Source organism: Anopheles darlingi, chromosome 3 (assembly GCF_943734745.1).
Source record: "Anopheles darlingi chromosome 3, idAnoDarlMG_H_01, whole genome shotgun sequence".
Lineage (NCBI taxonomy): Eukaryota > Metazoa > Arthropoda > Insecta > Diptera > Culicidae > Anopheles > Anopheles darlingi.
In genome coordinates this window covers 23,541,467-23,553,416 of record NC_064875.1, presented here as the reverse complement: position 1 = coordinate 23,553,416, position 11,950 = coordinate 23,541,467, and the positions used below count along the sequence as shown (strand labels likewise).

General features: G+C 48.7%; 1 protein-coding gene across 1 annotated transcript in view; it reads left to right on the top strand.

The window, feature by feature from the left end:
• The first annotated feature begins 11,137 nt into the window (after nt 1–11,137).
• LOC125956605 (AF4/FMR2 family member lilli-like) overlaps nt 11,138–11,950 on the top strand; it is a 7,117-nt gene continuing 6,304 nt past the window's right edge. The window contains exon 1 of the mRNA XM_049688660.1: nt 11,138–11,950. This exon is cut by the window's right edge and continues 6,304 nt beyond it. The gene's annotated coding sequence lies outside the window, so the exon portion shown is untranslated.

Below are 11,950 nucleotides of genomic sequence, written 5' to 3'. Positions count from 1 at the left end.
TGTCGTTTCCAACATGACCATTTTTTGTAGCGCAAAAGCAAAGCTATGCTGTCCCTCAACACAAATGAGAAATTAAACCCCCTTCCTCACCCCGTCTCTCACATCGCAAGTTGCGCAACGGATCGTGTTCGAAAATTAAAACAAAAACAGCCAAAGGTTGCGCCATTGTTTCCCGTACGGCGCAAGTTTTCGACGAGTTAAAATCCTCTCCAAGCGCGCGCTCCTTCCAACCTTACGAATCAATCATCACCATTCGAAATACCCCGAACATCCATCTGACATCATCACCAGCGGTTCCACTCCAATCATTTCGGGGCCCATCAGCCAACGAGGTGCTCGCTCCCAATCTCTTGTCTCTTGCTTGCCCCCTAATCATCACCACCAATAAGCCTCCCAAGGAACGCCATGGCCAAAAAAGGTGACTACGGCGACGATGGCCCAAACCGGATTCACCGGATCACGGTGGTGGCAATACCGAGTTTAGGGTAGGGGGGGGGGGGGGGGGGGGGGGGCATCGGGGCGATCGGATGATGTTCGATCGAACAAATTAAAACCAAAGCATCGACGTATCGCCGCATCGCGAAATCGTAATTAGAGCTGAGAGGAGATGAGCCATCCAAACGGTGTGTGTCTCTATTTGTGTGTGAGTGAAGCGCCGTGAATTCGAAAGTGTGAAGGTTGAGTGAGCTTTTGAGGCATTTTGAAAGAGCAGCGAGCGGTTTAAGCTGCTTTCACATCGAGCGCGTTTTTAAAAACGCCAAAGTTGGCGTTTTTTGACGCAAAAGCTTAATTTATTGTTCACACCTAGGTTGCGCGAAGGTCGATTTAAAATACACGAAAAATAGCACCATATCACTACCGCCACCTTATCAAATCATGATAAATAGTTTAATCTTCACGCAAAACAGTTATTACCCGGATTTCAACACATTCCTGCCAAAACAAATTGCAAAACCAAAGGGCAACGCTGGCTTGCTTGCGTAGCCTGCTACAGTCGGCTCAGAACCTGCCACAATCTGTAAATTTTTACAGATCCGAAAAAAAACGCCAACTTTTAAGCTCTTCAAAAGCTCCAAAAAATAGCTTTCGGTGCGTTACGTGAACACTTCCATATATTTTGATGTGATACAACCGTGTTTTCTGCGTCAAAAAACCTGCTGCGTCTATTAGTGGCGTTTAAACGCGCTCGATGTGAAAGCAGCTTTAATGTTAAAAATCGCAACTCGTCTTATGCACTGATTGCTTTGCTTGTTCTCGGGACTTTGCTGATCGTTTATTTGAAGAAACAAGAGATTACATAAATTGTTCCCTATAGTTTGTCACTGACAGTAATCTTGGTCATTCGATACGTCAATAGCAATATTATTCTTCGATTTTTTATTACTACAAAACACCAAAAACCCCTTATTGACATAAATGACTTCCAATTTTCGACGACCAAAAATGAAACCAGTCATCGAGCTAGCAAAACAGTTTACTTGGATTTGGCCAAACATTGACAGGTTCGCGCATCTGTGTATCGGTGAATGTGTCAACCGCAACATCGTCCCCTCCGAACGCAAGAAGCAGAAGAAGAAGGTCAACTGGGCCAGCACGGGAACGGCAAAACCGACGACCGCGCTACTGCTCATCGATACATCTTGTGGGGAGAGGGGTGGGCCAACACTTCTCGGTCGGCCTCGGCCTCGGTGAAATGAAAAACAAACAACCGCCGATGGAAAACCATTTCCAGAGAGCGAGGCGAGAGAGTGTCCGATGTGTGAGGCCAGCAGCGGCAGTAGCAGCAACATAACAATTGAATAAAAGACCGAAATGGGACGCCAAGCTGGGATGCTGGAAGAGATTGGAAATTCAAATGAAGGATCCGGGTGGGCATCCGGGATAACCCAGCGCCATCTCGAGAGTTCGCGCTCTTTGTAGCACCATGACAAGCCTGCAATCCCGGGGCAGTCCACGATACGATCCGATTCCTACTGCTGCTGCTGCTGCTGCTGTTCGTAAAAAGGGGGGACGGACCTGAACCTGGACCTGGAGAGCGAGCATAAATGTATCGGCATTATTATGTACACTCTGCACTCTCTGGTCTCATTCATTCACCTTTCGGGTCAATCCATCTTTCTCACTCTCTCACTCTCTCTCTCTCGAGCTCCGTTTTGGATGTCCTATTATGTCCTCTTTGCATTCCCCCCTCCCCCTCATGCTGACATATAGACGCTCGGTTTCCGATGTATGACCAAAGGAAAGGGGAGAAACATATCTACTACCCGCCCCCGGGGAAAGCAGCAATCGCATTAAAAGTTGATTTGTTTTAAAGCAACCATTTTTGGATAAAGCTGGTGAACTTTTGCATTAAAAAAAACTGGTTGCTTCGATTTTTTCTCGAACGGAAAAACTGGGATGGAAAACTGGGAAGAATGCCACGAGACGGGCGTGATGGGTTACACTTTCCTCCATCGAGACCTATGGCGCTGGCCTATGACACCCCCCGTGGGACCGTAACTTTGCAGACAAACACGCACACACACACACACACACACACATAGCAACAACCAGGTTGCGAAGTTGTGCGAAGTTGTTGTACCTTCATGCTTTTCGTAGTCGTCGTCGTCGTTGTCGTCGTCATTGGGGTGTTTGTCCCCAATTTGCTCCCGGTTTTTCCACCGAAAAGGGGATCCATATTCCCCCGCCGATATCTCGGCACACACACACTCTCTCTCTCTCTCTCTCTGCGGCTCGTTCGCTCTCTTTGGCGATTCGTTTCGCGCTTTGAATCTTTCAATTTCTCCGATTAAACGCAGGAAGCCGCGAAGTACCGCGATGCTCTCCGCCACCGCCATCATGCATTCGGGATATGAAAGGTCTTCTTCAAAAGAGACCAGACAGAGAGAGAGAGACGGAGAGAGAGAGAGGCATTTGGCCGGTGGTCACATTTAATGTTCGGTTCCCGTTCGCGCGGCCAAAACCGAAACGCAACATAACCTCAACGCGAAACGGCGAGAGGAGAGTAACTTGCCGTTCAACCGGACCACCCCCCTTCCGTCCTCTTCTCCTCCTCCTCTGCTGACCATCCTATCGTGCACGATTAAGATGGCAAGCATAGATTATGCTTAGCTAAGTATGTATGTGTTTGTGTGATGCAAAGATGAAACCCGGACCGGAGTGGGTGGCGGCGGGATGTGAGGCACCCGGTTTCAAGGGGAGGGGGGGGGAATACATCGCACCTGCGAGGAAGGCTGGGTGGTGGGGCCAGAGACGCCGGGAGCACCACCCCCTTTAGCGCCCACAGTTGTTCTCTGCAACAAACATTGATTTTCCTTTTTCCTTCGTGCGGCCATTTTTTTCCTCTCTCTCGCTCTGTGGTTGTTTTTTGCTCTGACCACCTGGCATCCGTTACGGGGCGAAGGGGACGGACGGATGGACAGATTGGAGTGTGCGTCGCGTGGCCCCACCGTTATGTTATGACAGGAGGCTTATCCCCAGCACTCGCGATGGCAAGATGGGACCGCTACCGGGTGGTGCTGTGCTATGTCAAGTGGGCTACTACGGTGGCGATCGGATTTTGAGCAACACTTTTGGCAACGAGTTGGCACTGATAACGGATCATTTGCCGTGAGTAGTACTTCTGGAAGATGTATATATATTTTGACAGCAATTGGCATCCATCTTTATCTAGTGTGTCTACTACATACACATTCTTCACTATTTGGAGAGACAGTTTCAAGTAGAGTGTGCAACAACATATGCAATGCGCTAGTTTTAATGCAATTTTTACTGATCGTTAATGCCTTGCAAACATTCTGTTTGTTTAAAGTAATATGTAAACATGTTGATTTTGACATTTTATCGCCACTTTCAAAGAGTTCGTTTAAGGGGGGGGGGGGCTACGGTATTTTATTTTAATTATTCGCATTTACCTTTTATATTTTATGAATGATTATCGTTTCAAGAGTATTGTGTAAAATTTTGGGATCAATCGAAGAAAAACTGACAAATATATTATTTTTTGAAAATACATCTTTCATACAAGGCTCAATGCATCTCCCATCGTATCAATGTGCCCATCGTAGCATAAAAACTACTGGGTCAATCGATTTGATATTTTGAATACACAATCTGTACACTATTTGCCAGGTAGCCCCGTCGAGATTTAGTAAAAATTGTTGATTTTTTTTTTAAATATTTTTTTTAATTATATAAAACTCGAGTTTTGACGCAACATCGAAAAAAGCATCACTCTTTCAACTTCAAAAATTTGCCAAAAATCTAAAAATGGGAAATTTTACATAAACTCGACGGGGCTACCTGGATAAACTTATAATCTAACAAAAGAATATTCATTTGAATATTTCTGATGACCCAACACGTGACTGCGATGGGCACCGCAAAAAGTACATTTTTACAAACTTGCTTTTCTAGATTGGATGCCATGAACGTAGCTTTGAACAAATCTTCCCCAAAATAGAACCAAATATTCTTGAAAAGTTATCGTTTAATATGCGATTATTTTGAAAAACTAAAGTTGACTTGTTTCTTCACTAAAAATCGTCAAAAATAAGTCCTTTTTTAACCCGAAATAACCAAACCCACCCCCTTAACTTAACTTTTTTTTATTATTTTCTTATTTGTTTTTTGATATATTTATTATTTTTTCCTTTTTATGCTGTGTTTCATTTGTTTTTCTTAAAGTGTATTATTTTTTACTTTCACTTATCTATTTAGTTATTAACATTTGTTCTATTGGATTATCAAAGATATTAAGATCTAGTTATTCTTTAAAGGTCTTCTTTTCTCCTAGTGGTTGCGACATTATATTGTCCACGATTAGTATAAAAACTCGACTCATGTAACCAGCCATGACCGATAAGTATAATATAAATACATCCAATGGTCGTCAACATAGCCAACACACACCACCTGGAACTGACTGTAGTGGCCCCCCCTTCCGGTGCGCCAAAGCGCGAGGAAAGCGTGCGGAATGCTCGCTCGCCTACTGGTGACACTGTGTGCGCATCATCATATTGTCATCCCATATTCCTTCGCGGCCTCACATATCCGATCGGCACGGTGGCCAATGCCTATACTCGTGATACTCGTGTGTGGAACCACTCCGGTTCTATGCCTTTGCCATTTACAGCGCAAAACGAAATAAGTGAAATGATTGATGTTTCGGATCCTGCTTATCACCTTACTTGTTGTTTTCTCGCTCACTCTCTGGCTCTCTGGCTCTCTGCTCTATTCCATCCTGTTTGAATTATGCGGCGCCATCGCCCATCACCTACTTGTGCACCAGCCCCCCCTTCGGGCACCGATCATCATGGTGCCGCTCTCTATTAACCGCAACCTCTTCTTCCTTTTTGTTTTCTTTTCTTTTGCTTTTCATCGCGTTTCCCCCGCCCGCAATGGGTTCGATACTGAAACCATCACGCCTCATCATCCCGCCAACCATCAGCATCATCACACCCCGTCGACACACCGTGTAAGTGTGTGTGCGTGTACCTCGATGGCCACCTCGATCACATTCCACACTACTCCTCCTCCTGGGTCGACCTCCACTGACTCGAGGGAATCGAATCGCGCCGCCGATTGTCCGATTTCCGATATTCGAGTATTAACCGTGTCTCTACCGCTCGCATGATATGATTTTACGCTCCCGGACAACGAAACAGGTTCCTTCACCGTCGCGCCCCGATACCGGGAGCGCGCGCGCGCATATCCGGGTGTTTTTTTTACTTCTTCTCTTCGACAGATGGTGGTGGAACGGGGGAGAGACGAATCCACATTTCTTCTACCAAGAACGAGCAGCAGCAGCAGCAGCACCGGGAATCGGGTTGATTCTACCGCAACTAACACACTTACAAATGAGCACGTCAAACAATCAATCCACAATCCGCGGTCGTTGTGCCGCGGTCTACTACCTTGGCTTGTCGCGGGTTGAAGAAACTTTGCATACAAATCGAGACGAGACGAATGCTTCCGCGATGATTCACGTCATGATCCGTATCCGTAAGTGGAGGAGACTCATCATTTCTTACAGCGACCCCAAACCGCGACACTTTTTCCCGATTAGTAAGCAGTTATTTTTAAAATGAAATGGCCTCCTCGTGAGGAGCGAAGATAAAGCGGCGCACCGGACAAAGGTAACGCGACGCCACGCCACGTAACGAGACGGATTAAGCGGCGCAGCACAGCGATGGTGCGGGGTTGCTGGAACCTCGAAGATGGTGGTTTGTCATCGGCCACAGGCCAACGGTCGGGGTTATGTCACCTGCAAGAGGCATCCGCCAGAGTTATTTGGGTGACTCAGCCTCATTTAAGGTGGTGCCCGACAAGGTAGTTAAAGTGTTGCTACATAGTTGTATTTTAGCATAATAAGGTGGAGTGTTTCTTTTTTCTTGAGAATGTTTTTCTTTTAATATTTGATTGATGAGAGGGAAATCTGACATGCAATCGAGGCAGGCGTGGCGCCTCTTTCGGCATCGCGCAAAAGGAACCTAAAGATGATAAAATAAAGGTTCATGTTACACAGCATATATGTGAATACTCATTTTTTAAATTTATAATGTAAATAAATTTGTTCGAAATTTCAATAAAAAAAATCATCAAGTTCTTATTATTTATTTCACTTCTTTAACTCGTTTGTTGGTACAACAGTTTAAATGTAATCAAATTATCATAATTTGTAGCTAATGTCGAAGCGCAATTTGTTGTGATAGTTTACAACAGCTAAAACAATTATTTGTGTCATGCCTGTGCCAAGTCTGAACGCAGTTTTATGTTTCAATAGCGATATATTTGTCGAATGGTGGCCATTCCAAACTGCATTTTGTATCATTTCGTAATTCTCCCTCCTTCGTCGCATGCTGAAGCTGAAGAGGCCGCAAATAACGAGAGCACCGCCACCGCGCTCTGATCATTGACGCCTGGCTCCGGTTTGCACCGGTTGTTGCGACGTGGCAAATCGCCAACCAGCCAGTCAGTCAGCCAGCCAGCCAGCCAGGGGTCGGTGGTTGCCCTTCTTCTTCTTCTCTTCGATGGCCACAAAAAGGCCATCGATACAATCATAAGCACACGCACACACACACACAGGCCGCTTCGGTCTGCTTCGTTCGCTATGTTATCGCGCTTATTTTACGCGCATTTTTACAATATACAGATGGCCTCCTCTTCCTCACCCTTTTCTTCTTCTCCGTCTTCTTCTTCTTCTTCTTTCTCCATCGCTCTCTTCTGTGTGTCCGCTGTCGAACCCACGCGTTGGAATGAAATTAATCATCAGCATAACGAGAAGGAGCGAAAAAGAGATGAAGCGAAAAAAGTGCAAACGAAGAAGAGGGATAGAGTAAACGGAAGGAGCGTCGTAAGATGCCGCCGCCGTCGTCACCGCCGTTCACCCAGGGCCACTGCGGTGGGTCGGGCGTGAAAAGAGGGCAACAAACATACCATACACACACACACACACACACACACACACAAGCAGCACACTAACAGCGCATATTATGATTGGGGTGGATGGTTCGGGGGGAGAGGGTGGCTCTCTATTGGCACGCTATAGCGTGTGTAATGCGTGAAACAACAAGAAGAAATGACGAACAAACACACAATCTGGAAGAAGCGCGCACACACAGACACGCCAGCAGGCACGCACACCGGACGTCGTGTGTCTCGTCTCGTCTCGCTACATCATCCCTGCTTCTCCTCCTCTTCCAGAGCGGAATTACCATGCTCAACGCGCCTGCTAGAATCCCTCGGATTGTCTCGCACACACACACACACACGCATACACTCGAGTGAGCGAGTCTCTGGCGCGGAAGGGTCGGCCTAATGGAGGCAAATTGATCGGCAATCTAGACCGAGAGAGAATAATGTATCGATATCGTCGGAATGGAATGATGTTCTATTCTCCCTCTTCGATTCGTCTCAGTTATCGCGGTAGGCGACGCGACGTTTTTCTTGTTTTGTTCTAAGCCTTCTTTGTTGCCTTTAGCCCTTTTTTGCGCGGTCCGATATGTAACAACCTCATTAACAGTCAAATGGAACCGAATTTGTCCGCTCCGCCGTCACGGTCTTCTTCGTCATCTTCGCGTTCGTCGTCGAACATGCATCTCTAATTTGCTTTCTTTCCTCGCACAACACGCACACACCGACGACGCGCGGCGCACACCGGAAGACGGAACATCGGGCAACACCGTCTACTACACCTACGGGGGCTCTACGCACGGCATAACGGTTTTTGTGGCACCATATACACCATCCGATACCCTCGTCGGTCGTCTCGATCGCACCTCGCGCGTAGAGGTAGTGCAAAAAAAAAAACAAAAATCTGCTGAGGGAATCCATTTTCGCGAGCGAGCGAACGGCCGCGGGGGACAGGGGTGTTTTCATGGACGCGATCGTCAAAGGCAGAAAAACCTGGCCACTAGCCGTGCTTGGGTGGCACCCAGGGAGAATGTTTTTTGTTTTCAACTCTTTTCCACCAAACAACCCCTCTTGCAGCGCCATCATTTGTGCGGTAGCAGATAGATGTAAATATCAGTCGCGGAATTCCTGTCCTGCGCTGCTGGCTATAGCCACACACCTGGCCTGGAGGCCATCATCGCGGGTCGGTGCGGCGTTACGGTCATTGGAAAGTTGCTGGCTGTTTGCTTCCTTATCATCGCTGCCCGCGTGACGTGTTGCTTCCCATCCCGTCTGATCTGCGCATCCGTGGCATACGAGAACAAATGGAAGACAAGAGAGAGAGAGAGAGAGACTGAAGGGCCACCCAAGGCTGGAAGGCTGATAATGAAAACGGGGAAACACCCGGTACGGTAGCGTACTTTCCCGCCAATTCCAATAAAACTCCGGTTCCAAAATCCATTCCAACAAATTTTCTTCTGGTTTTTTGGGGGGGACAATCCCGGTCGATGGAAAGTCACAAACGGAAACGGAAACGGGAGCGCCATCAACGCCCCATTCTTTGCTCCCCTTTACGATGCGTACCAAAATCTAACATTATTTGCGGTCCAACACCCGTTACCCCGTCGAGCCTCACACACATACACAGAGACATACAAACGGGCATCTTCTCGGTTACGTCGTGGTGTTGTTGGAGTTGGTGGCCGTTTGGAAAGGGACCAGGCACGCACGCAATGGACTCGGCTCGCGACCATTAATTAGCCCTGCGAGGGAATGAAAACGACGACGGCTATTTCGACTTCTCGGTCGCTCGCGTTTACGAATCAATATGATGCGCCTTCTTCGCTTATAGTGGTGATCTCTGTTTTTCATGGTGTGAGCCGTCTTCTCACACAACAACGGCGGAGGCGAGACGCGGTGCGCTAATTCGCGGTGACGACCGCGGGCGCGTCAATCATGTGTGAGAGTGTGGCCGTTTTTTTTCTAGTGGGACCCCCACGTTTTGTCACTTTCTTAAATATGTTCCCAAAAAACCGGTGTGTTGACGGTGCGGATTACCTTTATTTATTTTTCATTCCTTCACGCCGCCTTGTTGTTAATTGAATTAAAAACATCTAGTTACCATATCCGCGGTCCTCTTTGCCTGTTCTGTTCAATAAATCAGGTAAAGGCGGCTGCTGTCTAGATTCTGCGAAATATTGAGGGGAAGCAAACAGCGAGGAAAATTATACGAAGTAGCAAACTTCAATTATAAGGGTCCAGGCGAGACTTTGTCTTTTGTTCGATGTTAGGGATTGTTTAGCGAAGGAAACATGGCAAAAAACACCATCGAAGTAAGCGTTTGAAAAGTGCATAAAACGCACCTTCCATTTGCGCAAATAATCGGAGAAAATGTGCAATTTGCACGAGCAAGACGCAAATGTAGGCCGTGACGTCAGCCGAAGCCCCCGGAGCAAGGGACGGCACGGATGGGTGGGGGGGGGGGGGCACTCATTTACGAAAAGAAAAGGAAGTTTATAAATATATGCAAGGGCGAGACGCCGCGCGGTCAACACTTTCAATCCAGTTTCGACGACTACTCGGACTCCCGATTTACGCACACAAGCACACACACTTACCCGAGTCACACCCGAACGCACGACGACGACAACGACGACGACAATAAAAGGCGATAAAGCATCACGCGAGGCGCCCTCTCGGGGCATTCGGACACTCGAAAAAGAAACAAAAAAGAATAAGACAACAACCACCACCACCAGCAACAGCAGCAGCAGCAGCAGCAGTAGGGCGAGCGAAATACACGAACCGATCAAGGGGCGGAACGTGCCAGCACCCCCCCTTCGCATCAGCTACCTCCTTCCTTTTGAGCAAAACCCCAAAGAGATTGCAACTGGCTGGGCGCGCACACAATCAACTAGGGCACACCGCACACCGCCATTGCGCCCGCCAGCCACCTCTAGAGGTGTCCTCCAGGTGAGCCAAGTCCGAGTGTGTAAGCGAGAGCATCAACCTCTCCCCAACCCCCTCCACCCCACACCTTGGTCATAGCTTGTCCGTTGTGTGTGTTGTGCGCGGTTTCATTTTACGGGATTTAACTCTCCGCCGCCGTCCACCACCACCTTTAGCAGCCTCTCCCCCGTCTCCTAGCCTAGCTTCGATTATTAATAAGAAGAGCGTGAGCGAGCGAGAGAGACCTGCGAATGGGTGAAAAAGGGAAGGAGAATAAACAAACAGCCTTGCCCCGCAGCCTCACCTCCTATCCGGCGACGCTGCGGTACCATCCATCGTGCACTTGTGGCGTGCGTTGCAACCGGGGAGCAGCAGCCGAGAGCCGACGAGCATAACGGGCGAGAGAGCGCATCACAAGCACCACTTGGGTGTCACTTCGTGTGGGCCACAACGGCGGCGGCGTGAGAAAGAGAGGCGTCGTGGCGGCAGCCGCGACCAGACCAGAGAGTGCATAATCCATCAATGAGAGAGCACCTTTTTGGGAAAGGTTAGTGGCAAGTGAGTGCCGAGAAAAGAATTTGTGCTGCTCGTGGATCGTGGCGGGTAGGCGGCGGTGCGGCGACGATTGCAATCGGATCCTCTCGCCGACGTCGTCGTCGTCGTCGTCGGTGACTCACGGTGGCGAGAGCGTCGTCATTGAGCCGTGCGAGAGAGGGATAGCCAGCGCGCGCAAAGTACAACTCACGCACGTAGTATCGTGTTGTTGCTGTTGTTGTTGTTGTTGGTGTTTTGATTGGTGTACGAGTGTGTGCGGAAGCGCAGTGGCGGCAGCGGCGGCGGCGGCGGTGGCAAATACATAGAAAAAGCACTTCCCAAGAGCATCCCAAGCAGGCGGCTGCGATTGCGAGTGCGAGAGCGCCGCCGTGGAGGAGGCGGCGGCGAACGTCGTCACTCTTCTCGTCTTCGGCCACACACCGTCCGGTGACACAAACTATATACACAAACCACTACCAGGCGGCGGCGGCGGGTGTCGTTAAAGGGGGGACGGCGACGGCCATCAGCGCGATAAACGGATCAAAGTCGGAACATTCGTGCAGCGGTAACCGAACCGTTCGAACGCGTTCACCACGCGAGCCAGCAGTGCGCGCCTTCTTCTGTTTTTTTCGGCGTGAAACTCGTCGTCGTCGTCGTCGTCGCGCGCGCGATTCTGGTTTTCGTGTTCGTCGTCATCATCGTCATCATCGTCAGTAGCAGTGCCGCGACTTGAAACTGCAACAATAACCGAGAGTTTGCGAGTGAGTGACCAGAAGAGAGTGGCTGGTGGCCTTTTATTGTCACCGAGGCGGCCATCCGGAAAGGTGGTGTTGTTGTGATTACCGCCGCCATCGCCGTCGTCATCGCCGTTGCCGAAACAAAGTAGGCCGGTTAAAGCGTAAACGTCAACGGAACGAGATAATCGCACTGACAAGCAGTCAGGTCGTCATTCAGTTAATCAGCAGTAGTAGTAGTAGTGACTCACCCACTCCGTCAAGTGTGTGTCACAACTAGCAGTAGCAGAGAGAGAGATAACGGAAGGATTAATTAAACGACGCAGCCTGCACTTCGGTGA